The following is a 15150-nucleotide window of genomic DNA, read 5'->3' as shown; positions in this document are numbered from 1 at the left end:
TGTGTGTGTGTGTGTGTGTGTGTGTGTGTGTGTGTGTGTGTGTGTGTGTTTGGCACAGTCTCACAGTTTAGATTCCAGGTGAAAGTAACCTATTCAGTGTTAGGCAGGAATAGAGCAGAAACTGTAATCTTTACTGACATTTAGAGCTACTCTTGGTTTTTACCTTGGTGCATCTTGTGTTGTACCAACATAAAGTTTCCTTGAATGCTTACAATAAAAATCTTATGGTGATGACCTCCATAAAAGTCCATACACCATGCCATCTTCCATGGAACTTTGGGCATGAGAAAAGGGCACAGCCTTATAAGGGTAGCAAGATGCTATAAGTCTTTTATGTTGGTATTTGAACCACTTGAATACTAAACACTCCTGGCTCATTACACTTTTCTTAAATTTTTATTGAGTTGAGGAAGAAAATAATGTTACCAGGGAAATGCTAATTGTTCTGTATCAATTGTATTACTGAAGTCATGAAGCCATAATGCAAAACACTCACAGCAGAAGTTATGCTCCAGCAAGCTGGCCTTGTTTTATTTTACCTACAGAGAGTGCTCTGCCTTTGACCAGGTATGAGTTTCTGAGGACTACAAATACTAGGACTGAAATTCAATGTAAGTTGCCACAATTTTTCTAAAAGCAAGAACTTATTCCATTTTACTATTAAGAATCTTGAAAATTAAGTATGTTTGACATTGATATATAATGACCTTTGCAAATGATCCTTAGAGAAAGATGCAAATTAGGTTATTCATTAAGAGAAGGAGGAAATTCCATTCACTCTGCCCATCAGTTGGCCATCAGGCTCAGCATCTGCTTTGACAGTCTATACTGCAGAAGCTTTCAGAGGCCCTCTGTGGCAGGTTCCAAGGTTGTTTCCTGTTTTCTTCTGGCTTTCAGAGGCCCTCTGTAGCAGGTTCCGAGGTTGTTTCCTATTTTCTTTTTCTTCTGATGTCTGTCCTCTTTGCCTTTCAGGATGGGGATTGAACATTTTAGTTAGGGTCTTCTCTTTTGCTTAGTTTGTTTAGATGTACAGATTTTAGTGGGTTTATTCTATGTTGTATGTTTATATGAGTGAGTATATACCATGCGTGTCTTTTTGCTTCTGGGACAACTCACTCAGGATGATCCTTTCCAGGTCCCACCATTTACCTGCAAATTTCATGATTTCCTTATTTTTTCATTGCTGAGTAATACTCCATTGTATAGATGTACCACAGTTTCTGCATCCATTCTTCAGTTGAGGGGCATCTGGGTTGTTTCCAGCTTCTGGCTATTACAAATAAAGCTGCTACAAACATGGTTGAGCAAATGTCCTTGTTGTGTACTTGCGCCTCTTTTGGGTATATGCCTAGGAGTGGTATGGCTGGATCTTGAGGAAGCGCTATTCCTAGTTGTCTGAGAAAGCGCCAGATTGATTTCCAGAGTGGTTGTACCAGTTTACATTCCCACCAGCAGTGGAGAAGGGTTCCCCTTTCTCCACAACCTCTCCAGCATGTGTTGTCCCTTGAGTTTTTCATCTTGGCCATTCTGATGGGTGTAAGGTGAAATCTCAGGGTTGTTTTGATTTGCATTTCCCTAATGGCTAATGAGGTTGAGCATTTCTTTAAGTGCTTCTCTGCCATTCGATATTCCTCTACAGAGAATTCTCTCTTTAGCTCTGTTCTCCATTTTTTAAGTGGATTACTTGGTTTATTGCTTTTCAGCTTGTTTAGTTCTTTATATATATTGGATATGAGTCCTCTGTCAGATAAAGGGTTGGTGATGATTCTTTCCCAATCTGTAGGCAGTCGCTTTGTTTTGATGACGGTGTCCTTTGCTTTACAGAAGCTTTTCATTTTCATGAGGTCCCATTTATTGATTGTTGCTCTTAGAGCCTGTGCTGTTGGTGTTCTGTTCAGGAAGTTTTCTCCTGTACCAATGAGTTCTAGGGTATTCCCCACTTTTTTTTCTAGCCGCTTTAATGTGTCTGGTTTTATGTTGAGGTCTTTGATCCACTTGGACTTCAGTTTTGTGCAGGGTGATAAGTATGGATCTATTTTTGTTTTTCTACATGTAGACATGCAGTTGGACCAGCACCATTTGTTGAAGATGCTATCTTTTTTCCATTGTATGGTTTTGGCATCTTTGTCAAAAATCAGGTGTCCGTAAGTGTGTGGGTTTATTTCTGGGTCTTCTGTTCGATTCCATTGATCCACCATTCTGTTTCTATGCCAGTACCATGCAGTTTTTATAACTGTTGCTGTATAGTACAACTTAAGATCAGGGATGGAGATACCTCCAGAAGATCTTTTATTGTAGAGGATTGTTTTAGCAATTCTGGGTTTCTTGTTATTCCATATGAAGTTGAGAATTTTTCTTTCCAGGTCTGTAAAGAATTGTGTTGGCAATTTGATGGGAATTGCATTGTATCTGAAGATTGCTTTTGGTAAGATGGCCATTTTTACTATGTTAATCCTGCCAAGCCATGAGCATGGGAGATCTTTCCATCTTCTCATATCTTCCTCTAATTCTTTCTTCAGAGACTTGCTTTAAGGACCTGTGAATTACTGGACTTGTGTATGAGACAATACTGGATTGATAGTTAATATCTTTAAGTATCACGGTGATACCCAGTACAGTGTTCACAGTGTTAATAAATAATTGTGAAGTTCTCTAAAGAAGTGCCTAACTAAGTCTGGGCTCACTTACTTGCCAAAAGGGAGATGGCTCAGTAGATGTTGAGAATACAAGTAAAAGCAGGATGATTGCATGATGGAACAGGGATTCCGGAAATAGCCATGATCGCAGGTCTGGCTGGGTTCAGCTGAGGACTCAGCCTCAGCACATTAGGTAGAGAACAATAAGGAAGGATAGTCAACATCAACCTTGGATTTGTGTGTGAACTGGAACCCACACATGGAACCCCATACGTAAGAGTACACATATATACATGCACACAAGCAACACTGACATATGTATACAAAACCAGAATAGCAAGAAAACTTCAGTAATTTGCATATTTAAGTAGATTCTTTTTACTTTTCTATATTGTTGTCCTGCTTCTCTCTCTTTCTCAAAACACACACACACATGCACTCAGACACACACACATCTACTTGTCCTCAAAACACGTGTGTATGTGTATGAGTTTATTTACGTATGTATACATATATGTTTTGAAAACAAGTACAGATATATACCTATATATACATATATGTATGTATGTATTTAGAAAGACCTATTCATGTAGTATATTCCCCAATTACACATGTAGTTTAAAGGTGACAATAACTGCTTCCTCTTTGAAGGCCCCGGCTCTCTAATGGTGCCAACTTATATGATCCCCTTCGTCTTTTCAAAGCTCAGTTCATCTTGTTAGATGCTGAGTGGCACAGAAAGAAGCACTTAGCACTGTGAATTTACTCTTGTTGTTGAAATCAGCCTTTGGAGGCCAATTGAAAATATTTTGTGCTGATTTTATTTATTGAATCTAAGAGGCTTTTGTCACTCTTCTATGTCCTTAAACTGTGAGCAGTGATCAATCTTTGTGTCAGCCAAGGCCCAAGATTCTGCAAAGGTTGTCCAATCAGTGGTTTCTTTTCATTGGGTTGAGATTTACTGCAAGCCAATTTTGCTGAAATCTGCTTAATGTTTTAGGTAAAACATCTGTGGACCTGTGCTAGATTTATACCCATGTTGAAAGTGGCTTTCCTCCTCTCTGACCTGGCTGACTGTAAAACTAATGTGATGACGAGGGAAGTGAGTCTTATAGAGGTCTCTCAGGACTTTCATGGTGCCAGTAATTCAGTTTGTTCATGAATATTCCTAGTTTCTGGGTCTTTTTTTCTGTGTGCTTTCTTCTTGGTGACTAGGCCTAGGACAGCAGTAAAGCTGCAAGGCTGCAAAGCTGCGGGAAATAAAAGCAAGTCTGAGCAGTAACGGGGACATCCTCTCGTGCACTAATCAAATAACTCTTCTGGGTAAATGCTATTACCTTGAAAATATTATATTGGAAGATAGATTTTGAAAAATGAGGCTGCTCTAGGAATATGAGCAGTGAAATGAACTTTAGGTAATACAGGAAAATTAGAGGAGAGAGCAACCACCCCAGGGACTGAGGAGCCTATATTGGTAACTGTCAAGAGGCAGTGCTATCCATCTTAGTATATTATGCAGAAGTGTAAATACTGAGACATTCTTGAAGGCGAGGAAATAGAATTACAACCTTGGGCTCTTGTTTGCATGTACACTACTCTAATCAGATAAAGGGAGAAGTGTTGATGGATAAATACAAAGACAATTTTCTCTGCTTATTTTTTTTTTTTTTTGTATTGGTAAAATTTCACTTGTAATATAAATACCGGAAAACCATTGAATATTTTGCATATGTGCCATCTATTGAGAAAGTTTGATACCAGGCACATTCTTGATCTGAGTTTACTGGAGTTTCCATCTTTCATAAATGAAACTGTATGGACTCTTTCTGCACATCATTGAGTGTCTTGGTTCTTGTTTAATCTTGAAAGGATTGAATTCATTCAGAGTAGGCAAATGGATCAAGTTAATTATTAAACTGGTCATCTGTAATCTCCAGGATATTTTTGAGCTAATAGTTTGACTCAGGACTATGGGAGAGAAGAACAGCTAATAACTTGATAAGTTAAGAGTCAAAGGTATCAGCCTGCATAAATATGGGATGGATTTCCTATGTATTGTGAAATTGTTTAAACTAACTTTCAAATTAAATACGGAAAAATTGCCTAAGCAGATTCCTGAATTATAATAATAAAGTGCAGAAGTTAAAAAAGGAAAACATTTTACACCACTAGTGGCACTTAGTAACCTTGATTAAAGAAGACTCCTTGACTGAGAAAAACGTTTGGGCTTGATTTACAGAAGTCTCATTGCCTAATGGACTCATTCTTTCTTTGCCCAAAAATGAGGTGGACCTATGTTTCTTTGTCAGTGTTCTGTGCGTTTAAGAAACATGTTGTTGGTTGCCCCCTGTAAGGTAGGTACAAGATCCAATCAGCATCCTGCTTTTTCCACAATGTCATCTTTGATTGCACCTCAATCTGTGGTCAAAGCTACTATTTTGGAGATTTTAGCTGAATGAAATTTTGACACTGTTTGCACTTACTTAGACCTAGCAACCTGTATTTCCTGGTCAGTATATTTCTGTGATTTTTCCAGGTATCTTTGTCTCCCATATTAACATATTGCATCAGGTTATAGTAAAGATCTCACTAATATTTGACTTGTAGTCAAGTCACAGCATTTTAGGCTTGAATATAATGAACCTGGTAAGCTTAGCCCAGCATGTTGCTATAAATTCTACCAAAGACATAAGCTTTTTTCCCTTTTGTACTTATAAAACAATCTGAGAACAGAAATTGCAACCCAGATATCACAAGGGCATCACCCTATGTAATTTTTTCTTTCCTTCTTTCTTTCTTTTTTTGCTAGTTTATGGTAGAGTAATAAATGATACAAACTCAGGAGTGTCCAATCGTGTAGTTACACAACTTTCCAGAAATTTAATGCTCAAGAGCTGCAGTCTTTGCATAGTCTATGACTTTCAGGTGGAGACGACGCTCCTTTCCCTCACATTCAGCGTTACTGTTATCTAACAAGGCATGGGTGAGTTTTGTTGTAAGGTGTCTACTCTGCTGATTGAGTGAATACCTCACTATTTGTGCTGTGCTGACAGCCTGCCATCAAAACCACTAAGGGCCCAAAGCCTTGCTGCTGTGGTGAAAATTCTTGTTAGTGTTTATTTTTCTCCTAATTATCGTAATGTATAGATACTTGCTTCTAACATTCAATTTAACCATAACGACACCCAGTTATATGAAAAAATGACTAGTTTTATTACACTGGCTTTTTAACTTTGGCTCTCTTTCATAACTTTTCTCTTAGTAACACAGACCGCAAAAAGATATGTCTGTATAAAGGCTTCACGGTGATATTGGCAAAGATAGTTGGATTTTTGTGAAAATTTTTATACTGACATCAGACATGCATTCAATGAGAAAACAAGCATTAGGGGCTTGGATACAATGGGCCCTGAAAGAGTGCTGACACTTATGTTTCATAGGTACTCAGAGCACCATATAATGTGTGCAGGAAATTTATTCCATGCAGCTATGTCATGGGGTAATATGGCCAAATTGAAAACTGGAGGATTGCTGGAATTGTCTAGAATGGTGAAAACCTGTCATTTAAAAGACCACAATGTAACACCAAATACATTAAATCTATTAGAACACAAAGTGGGGAAGAGCCTTGAACTCAATGGCACAGGACAAAACATTAACTGCTCAGGACCTAAGATCAACAATTAATAAAAAAAAAAAAAAAAAAAAAAAAAAAAACAGTCTACAGACTGGGAAAAGATCTTCACCGATCTGACATTTGACAAAGGGCCAATATCCAAAATATATAATGAACTCAAGAAAACAAACACCAATAAACAACTAACCCAATTTAAAAATGGGGCCATCCAGAACTAAACAGAGTTCTCAACAGAGGATTCTTAAATGGCAGAGAAGCACTTAAAGAAATGCTCAACTTCCTTAGTCTTCAGGCAAATGCAAATCAAAATGACTCTGAGAGTCTGTTTCACACCAGTCAGCATGGCTAAGATCAAAACCACAAGCGACAGCAGAAAGGAGAACACTCCTTCATTGCTGGGGGGAGTGTAAACTTATACAATTATTTTGGAACTCAATCTGGCACTTTCTCAGAAATTTGGGGATAGCTTTACCTCTAGACCCAGCTATACCACTCCTGGATATATACCCAAAAGACATGCCACCATACAACAAGGACACTTGGTTAGCTATGTTCATAGCAACTTTATTCATAACGGCCAGAAGCTGGAAACAACCCAGATGTTCCTCAACCAAAGAATGAATAAAGAAAATGTGGTACATTTACACAATGTAATACTAGTCAGCTATTAAAAACAAAGAAATCATGAAATTTTCAGGCAAATGAATGGAACTAGAAAATATCCTGAGGTAACCCAGTCTCAGAAAGACACACATGGTATGTACTCACTTTATAAGGGGATTTTTAGCAATATAGTACAGGCTAAACATACTGTGAGGCATAGACCCAAAGAACATAAATAACAAGGAAGATCCAAAGGAGGATGCATAAATCTCACTTGGAAAGGGAGAAAAAATAAGCATGGCTGAAGACAGGGAACAAAGTAGGAGACAGGGCACAGAGAGTTAAGACAGGGCACAGAGAAAAGATATGGTGAGAGAGAGGACAAGAAGACATAAGTTCTGTAGAGAACAGAAAAATGGCGGGTGGGGGCATCTCTGTGACAAGCTGGAGACCTAAGTCAGGGTAGGTCCCTGGGAGGATATGAGCGGTATCAAAAAGACACTCTTAGTAGCAGAGGCCACAGAGACTGAAGAGGACACCTTCTAGATTAGCCTCCTAGTAGAGGAAGGAGAACTCCAACCCACCACAAAACTTCAGCCCAAATTTACCCTGTCTACAAGATGTGCAGGGATAAACATAGGGCAGATAGAGCAGAGACTGAGGGAATGCCCAACCAAAAACTAGCACAACCAATGACCTACCTTTTGAGAGAGTGTTAATCCCTGGCACTATGAATGATACTCTGTTACGCGTGCAGAGAGGAACCTGACAGAGTTGTCCTCTACCCAGCAGCACCTCAAAACAGATGCTGAGAATCATAGTCAAGCACTGGGAGATGCTTAAGGAGTCTTGTGGAAAAGTGGAAGGAAAGAGATAAGGACCTGGAGGTGACAGGAGCTCCCCAAGAAAAACAACAGAACCAACTAACCAGGGCCCAGAGCGGATGGCTGAGACTGAGGCATCAACCAAGAACCGTGTGTGAACTGGACCTAGGCTCCCTACAAAGATGTTGCATATTGACAGCTTGTGGGGACTGCACTGAATCAGACTCACTTGCCAGCTTTTTGATCACTGCCCCCTGGTAGGACTGCCTTGCCAGGCCACAGGCAAACATGACATGCTCAGTCTTGATGCATGGGAAAGGGAGCTCCCTTTTTCTGAGGAAGAAAAGGGTCAAGGAGGAAGAAGGAAGGGAGAGTGGGTCTGAGAGGAGAGGAGAGATGGGAAGACAACAAGGATGTAAAGTGAATAAAAAATAATTTTCTAAAAAACACACTAAAATATATTTTATTTCATTAGACAACTGACAATTCGATATTAGAAAAAACTGAGAAAAGCTTTTCATTCATTATGTCATTTTTTTTTATTTTGCACTATTATTCTATAGCTAAGTAAGACATTAAAAGCTAATGATGCTTCATGATTATTGTATTATTATCAATACCCACTTTCTTATCAATTACACAATAAAGAAGGTGAAAAGAAAGAGATAAGGAAAAAATTGCTGAAATGTTGCTATTTTCCTGACTAAAATCAGGTTCATAGGAAATCTTATTTATACACAGTAAGTTTTGTACTGGTCTCTTTCAAGAAAACATCATCCATAATAGTAGATATTAAAATATCAGGGGTTTTGCTACATAAGTTAATAGAGGAAATTGGCTAAATTATGTAAGCAGGTTTTATTTGTGTATAGAAAAAACTAAGAAAATAGATATGTTGCCATTATTAGAAAGTCATTAATAATTGATTGTTTCAATGACTAGCAAAAAAATGCAAAATTTGTTTGAAAGTGTAAGGATGAAGAGTATTTATTTGATATAGCTGTATTGTCACCACAGTAAATTTCACTAAGAAGAATGAAAATTATAACTGGATAACAGAAAACATGTTCAAAAAAAAAAAGATAAACTTTCTAGTAATAATACATCATGCACACCATGACACTAGGAGAGGCACATGTCCTAATGAGGAGAAAACATCGAACTGTCACAAAGGCACATTTTATAGAGCACATGTCCATTTCAATAGACATGTCCTGACTTACAAGAAATGAATGAGAAAACGCTCCAGATTGAAAGAGGTAAAGGAAAACATGATGACAAAATGAAATGGGAGATACTGTGTTCTTGAGGTAGGACAAGCCTGAGTCTCGAGGCTGCTACATGAGAATACATTTCCTGACAGGTAAATGCATACTTCATGGCTTATGTGGTGTCCAGCACTGCTGTCTTCCATGTTCCTACCTGAGTGGTCTGTTAAGTCCTTTTATAGTGCTGAATCTCTTTCATAGTCCAAAGTACTAATATCTTCTATATTCCTCGGGAAAACAGCATGATCAGGCCTCATAGCAACAGATCGTTCTCATATATACATGTGTGTATATACGTCTGTATCTCCAAGTCCACCGCTGGTGACATACGATCGTGAATAAAGTCATACTTCCTAATGTTTCCCACGCAGTTCCGCCAAACGGGAACCAAGTGTTCAAACATTTAAATCCACGGAGACCATTCTCATTCAAACTACCACAATTATTGAGTAACTAATTTTGACTTTTTATTTTTTTCTACAACTATCTGACAAGTCTATATGTGAAAAACCATTTAACAAAATGCCAACATATCTGTATAAATTTTAAAAGGAATGAGAGAGAAAAGCTGTACTTTGCAAGATATTCATCAGTAAGTTTTTTAACAAGATTGAAAACTTTGGAGGAAAGCCTATGTTCCCAGTAGGCAAAACATTACTGACATATTTAATAATAACGAAACATAACCTCAAGTAGGGTAAAACAAAAATGCATTTTATATGACAAAGACATATATGCAACAAACTTGTTTATGTTAGTTAGGTGTTTGTGTCTGGGAGCAATTTAGAAGCTGGAAAAGAAATATCTGTGAATGATCTTGTGGAAGCCAATATTTCTGCCCACTGCTATTCTGAAAGACGTGGAATTGTTCTCTTCTCCATCAGGAGTGTACTTACTTCCTTGTTTACTTTAAAGGCAAAAATGTTCAGTTTACTTTTACATAATCTCTTCTTCCAGTTTTGCCTACGTTTCTAGAGGCAGACTCTCATTTGAGTTTCCCATTTGACACCTAATTGACCATTCCTTAGGAAACTTAAACAGTAATTTAAGAAAATTAATATTGAATGTATGGTAATTTAATAAAAAGCTACTAAACACTTCCACTTAGGAAATAGATAAAGGAAGGCTTAACACAGAATAGATTTTTTTAGGTCAGGGATTATAGTTGAAAAACACATTAATTGTGTTTTAGTTGGCTTGTGATCATATAATTTAAAGATATTTTAAAGTATGATGAAATATTAATCTTTATACATATTTCTGAATATTTAATATAAATTATAATACTTGAACCTCTTCTGAAAAAATATGAAATAAAGAGAGAAAAATATTTTCAATGCTTTCACTTAATTTCTTTTTTTTCTTTATTAATTACACTTTGTTCACTTTGTATCCCCCCTGTGGTTCTCTCCTCCTCCTGTCCCAACCCATCCCTTCCTCCACCCTCTGCATGCGTGCCCCTCCCCAAGTCCACTGGTAGGGGAGGACTTCTTTTCATTCCTTCTGATCCTAGTCAATTAGGTCTCATCAGGAGTGGCTGCATTGTCTTCTTCTGTGGCCTGGTAATGCTGCTTCCCCCTCAGGGGGAGGTAATTAAAGAGCAGGCCAATTAGTTCATGTCAGAGAGAGTCCCTGTTCCTATTACAATGGAACCCACTTGGATACTGAACTGCCATAGGTTACATCTGTGCAGGGATCTTAGGTTATCTCCATGCATATTCCTTGGTTGGAATATCAGTCTTGGAAAAACCCCTGTGCTCAGACTTTTTGGTTCTGTTGTTCTCCTTGTGGAGTTCCTGTCCTCTCCAGATCTTCCTGTTTCCCACTTCTTTCCTAAGATTCCCTGCATTCTGCCCAAAGGTTGCCCATAAGTCTCAGCATCTACATTGATAGTCCTCAGGGCAGAGCTTTTCAGAGGTCCTCTGTGTCAGGCTCCTGACTTGTTCCCTCTTTTCTCTTTCTTCTGATGTCAGACTCTTTGCCTTTCTGGATAGGAATTGAGCATTTTAGCAAGATTCCTCCCTCTTGATTAGTTTTTTTAGGTGTACAGATTTTAGGAGGTTTATCCTATTAGCCATCAGGGAAATGCAAATCAAAACGACCCTAAGATTTCACTTTACACCCATCAGAATGGCTAAGATCAAAAACTCAAAAGACAACACATGGTGGAGAGGTTGTGGAGAAAGGGGAACCCTCCTTCACTGCTGGTGGGAATGTAAACTGGTACAACCACTCTGGAAATCAATCTGGCGCTTTCTCAGACAACGAGAAATAGCGCTTCCTCAAGGCCCAGCCATAACACTCCTAGGCATATATCCAAAAGATTCTCAAGTACATAATAAGGACATTTGCTCAACCATGTTTGTAGAAGCTTGATTTGTAATAGCCAGAAGCTGGAAACATCCCAGATGCCCCTCAGTGGAGGAATGGATGCACAAATTGTGGTATATCTACACAATGGAATATTACTCAGAAATAAAAAACAAGGAATTCATGAAATTTGCAGGTAAATGGTGGGATCTGGAAAATATCATCCTGAATGAGCTATCCCAGAAGCAGAAAGATGTATATATTCACTCATATAGACATATAGTATAGGATAAAATTCCTTTCTCTTAATTTCAATTTAAAGATCTTTGAGTGAAATATAAATTATTTTAAAATATCATTTCTATTAATAAGAAAGTTTTGGGTCCTTTAAGAAAACAATTCAATTAGCTGTGATATCCATAAGAAGAGAAAACTGATTTTCATGAGCATGTACCACAAAATTTAATCTCTACAAATATCTATAAACAGCCATGTCCACAAATCAGAAAAATCACTTAATAAGCCCACGTCACATAATGTTTAAAATCACTACATTCCTGAAAATCAACCTAGGTTTTGATTGTGTATATCTTTTTTTTTTTTCCTTTTTTGGTTTTTTTTTTTTAATTTTATTTTTTTCTTAGCAGTTACATTTTATTAACTCTGTATCCCAGCCGTGTCCTGATCCCTCATACCCTCCCAGTCCCTCCCTCCCTCATCTCCACCGTGCCCCTTGCCAAGTCCACTGATAGGGGGAACCTCCTGCCCATTCATCCGCTCCTGTTTTATCAGGTATCTTCAAGACTGGCTGCAAAGCTCTCCTCTGTGGCCTAACAGGACTGCTCCTCCCTTGGGGGGTGGGGAGGCCAAAGAGCCAGTCATTGAGTTTCTGTTAGAAATAGTCCTTGTTCCCCTCACTATGGGAAACCAATTGGTTACTGAGCTACCACAGGCTACATCTGAACAGAGGTTCTAGGTTACATTCATACATGGTCCTTGGTTGCATGTCAGTCTCAGAAAAGACCCTGTGCCCAGATATGTTTGGTCCTTGTGGAGCTCCTATCCTTTCCTCATCAGACTAACTCCCTTCTTTCTTATGATTCCCTGTACTCTGCCAAAGGTATGGTCATGTGTCTTTGCTTTGAAAACACTGCTAGTTAGAGTTTTTCAAATGCGCTCAGTAGACTCCTGTCAATGTTTAATGTGCATCTCATCTGTCTTTCAAAACGAGGATTGATAATCTTACCCCATGTCTGCTCTCTTGATTATCTTTTTTAGGTGTACATATTTCATTATGTTTATCATATCTTATAGGTCTATATAAGTGAATATATACCGTATTTGTCTTTCTCCTTCTGGGATATTTCACTCAGGATGATCTTTTCTAGGTCCCACCATTTGCTTGCAAATTTCATGATTTCCTCCTTTTTGATTGCTGAGTAGTATTCCATTGTGTAAAAATACCACAATTTCTGAACCCATTCCTCCGTTGATGGACATCGGGGTTGTTTCCAGGTTCTGGCTATTACATAAAGCTGCTATAAACATGGTTGAGCAAATATCTCTTTTGTGTACTTGAGCAAACTTTGGGTATATACCTAGCAGTGGCATAGCTGGGTCTTGAGGAAGCACTATTCCTAAATGTCTTAGAAAGCGCCAGATAGATTTCCAGAGTGGTTGAACCAGTTTACATTCCCACCAGCAGGGGAGGAGGGTTCCCCTTTCTCCACAACCTCTCCAGCATGTGTTGTCCCTTGAGATTTTCATCTTGGCCATTCTGATGAGTGTAAGGTGATATCTCAGGGTCGTTTTGATTTGCATTTCCCTGATGGCTAATGAGGATGAGCATTTCTTTAAGTGTTTCTCTGCCATTCGATATTCCTCTGTCAAGAATTCTCTGTTTAGCTCTGTTCCCCATTTTTTAATTGGATTACTTGGTTTGCTGCTTTTCATTTTCTTTAGTTCTTTGTATATACTCGATATTAGTCCTCTGTCTGATAAAGGGTTAGTGAAGATTCTTTCCCAATCTGTAGGCTGTCGTTTTGTTTTGCTGACAGTGTCCTTTGCTTTACAGAAGCTTTTCAGTTTCATGAGGTCCCATTTATTGATTGTTGCTCTTAGAGCCTGTGCTGTTGGTGTTCTGTTCAGGAAGTTGTCTCCTGTGCCAATGAGTTCTAGGCTGTTCCCCACTTTTTCTTCTAACAGATTTAGAGTATCCGGTTTTATGTTGAGGTCTTTGATGCACTTGGACTTTAGTTTTGTGCAGGGTGATAAATATAGATCTATTTTCATTTTTTTGCATGTGGACATCCAGTTGGACCAGAACCATTTGTTGAAGATGCTGTCTTTTTTCCATTGAATGGTTTTGGCTTCTTTGTCAAAAATCGAGTATTCATAGGTGTGTGGGTTTATTTCTGGGTCTTCTATGCGGTTCCATTGATCCTCCTTTCTGTTTTTATGCCAATACCATGCAGTTTTTATTACTATTGCTCTGTAGTACAACTTGAGATCGGGAATGGAGATACCTCCAGATGATCTGTTGTTGTACAGGATTGTTTTGGAGATTCTGGGTTTTTTGTTTCTCCATATGAAGCTGAGAATCTTTTTTTCAAGTTCTGTAAAGAATTGAGTTGGTATTTTGATGGGAATTGCATTGAATCTGTAGATTGCTTCTGGCAGGATGGCCATTTTCACAATGTTAATCCTACCAATCCATGAGCACGGGAGATCTTTCCATCTTCTGAGATCTTCTTCAATTTTTTTCTTCAGAGACTTGAAGTTTTTCTCAAACAGGTCTTTCACTTGCTTGGTTAGTGTCACCCCAAGGTACTTTATGTGGTTAGTGGCTATTGTGAAGGGTGTTGTTTCCCTAATTTCTTTCTCGGCCATTTTGTCTTTGGTATACAGGAGGGCTTCTGATTTTTTTGAGTTGATTTTGTATCCTGCCACTTTGCTGAAGGTGTTTATCAACTGGAGGAGTTCTCTGGTTGAATTCTTGGGGTCGCTCATATATACTATCATATCATCTGCGAATAGTGACACTTTGACCTCTTCCTTTCCGATTTGTATCCCCTTGATCTCCGTTAGTTGTCTTATTGCTCTGGCTAGGACTTCAAGTACTATGTTGAAGAGGTAGGGAGAGAGTGGGCAGCCTTGTCTTGTTCCTGATTTCAGTGGGATTGATTTAAGTTTCTCTCCATTGAGTTTGATGTTGGCTATAGGCTTGCTGTATATTGCCTTTACTATGTTTAGGTATGTGCCTTGTATTCCTGATCTCTCCAAGACTTTAAACATGAATGGGTTTTGGACTTTGTCAAATGCTTTTTCAGCATCTAAGGAAATGATCATGTGGTTTTTCTCCTTTAGTTTCTTTATGTGGTGGATTACATTGATGGATTTCTGTATGTTGAACTACCCTTGCATGCTTGGTCGTGGTGGATGATATCTTTGATGTGTTCTTGGATTCGGTTTGCAAGTATTTTATTGAGTATTTTTGCGTCAATGTTCATAAGAGAGATAGGTCTGAAGTTCTCTTTTTTTTGTTGGGTCTTTGTGTGGTTTAGGTATCAGGGTGACTGTTGCTTCATAGAATGAGTTTGGTAATGTACCTTCTGTTTCTATTTTGTGGAATAGTTTGAGGAGAATTGGTGTGAGCACTTCTTTGAAGGTCTGGTAGAATTCCGTGCTGAAACCATCTGGCCCAGGGCTTTTTTTGGAGGGGAGATTGTGAATGACTGCTTCAATTTCCTTGGGGGATATTGGGCTGTTCAATCTTTCTACCTGATCTTGACTTAATGTTGGAAGATGGAATCTATCAAGAAAATTGTCCATTTCATTTAGATTTTCAAATTTTGTGGCATATAGGCTTTTGT

This window comes from Psammomys obesus, unplaced genomic scaffold (assembly GCF_907164565.1).
Source record: "Psammomys obesus unplaced genomic scaffold, mPsaObe1.curated_primary_1811, whole genome shotgun sequence".
Classification (NCBI taxonomy): Eukaryota; Metazoa; Chordata; class Mammalia; order Rodentia; family Muridae; genus Psammomys; species Psammomys obesus.
This window is presented reverse-complemented; position numbering follows the sequence as displayed.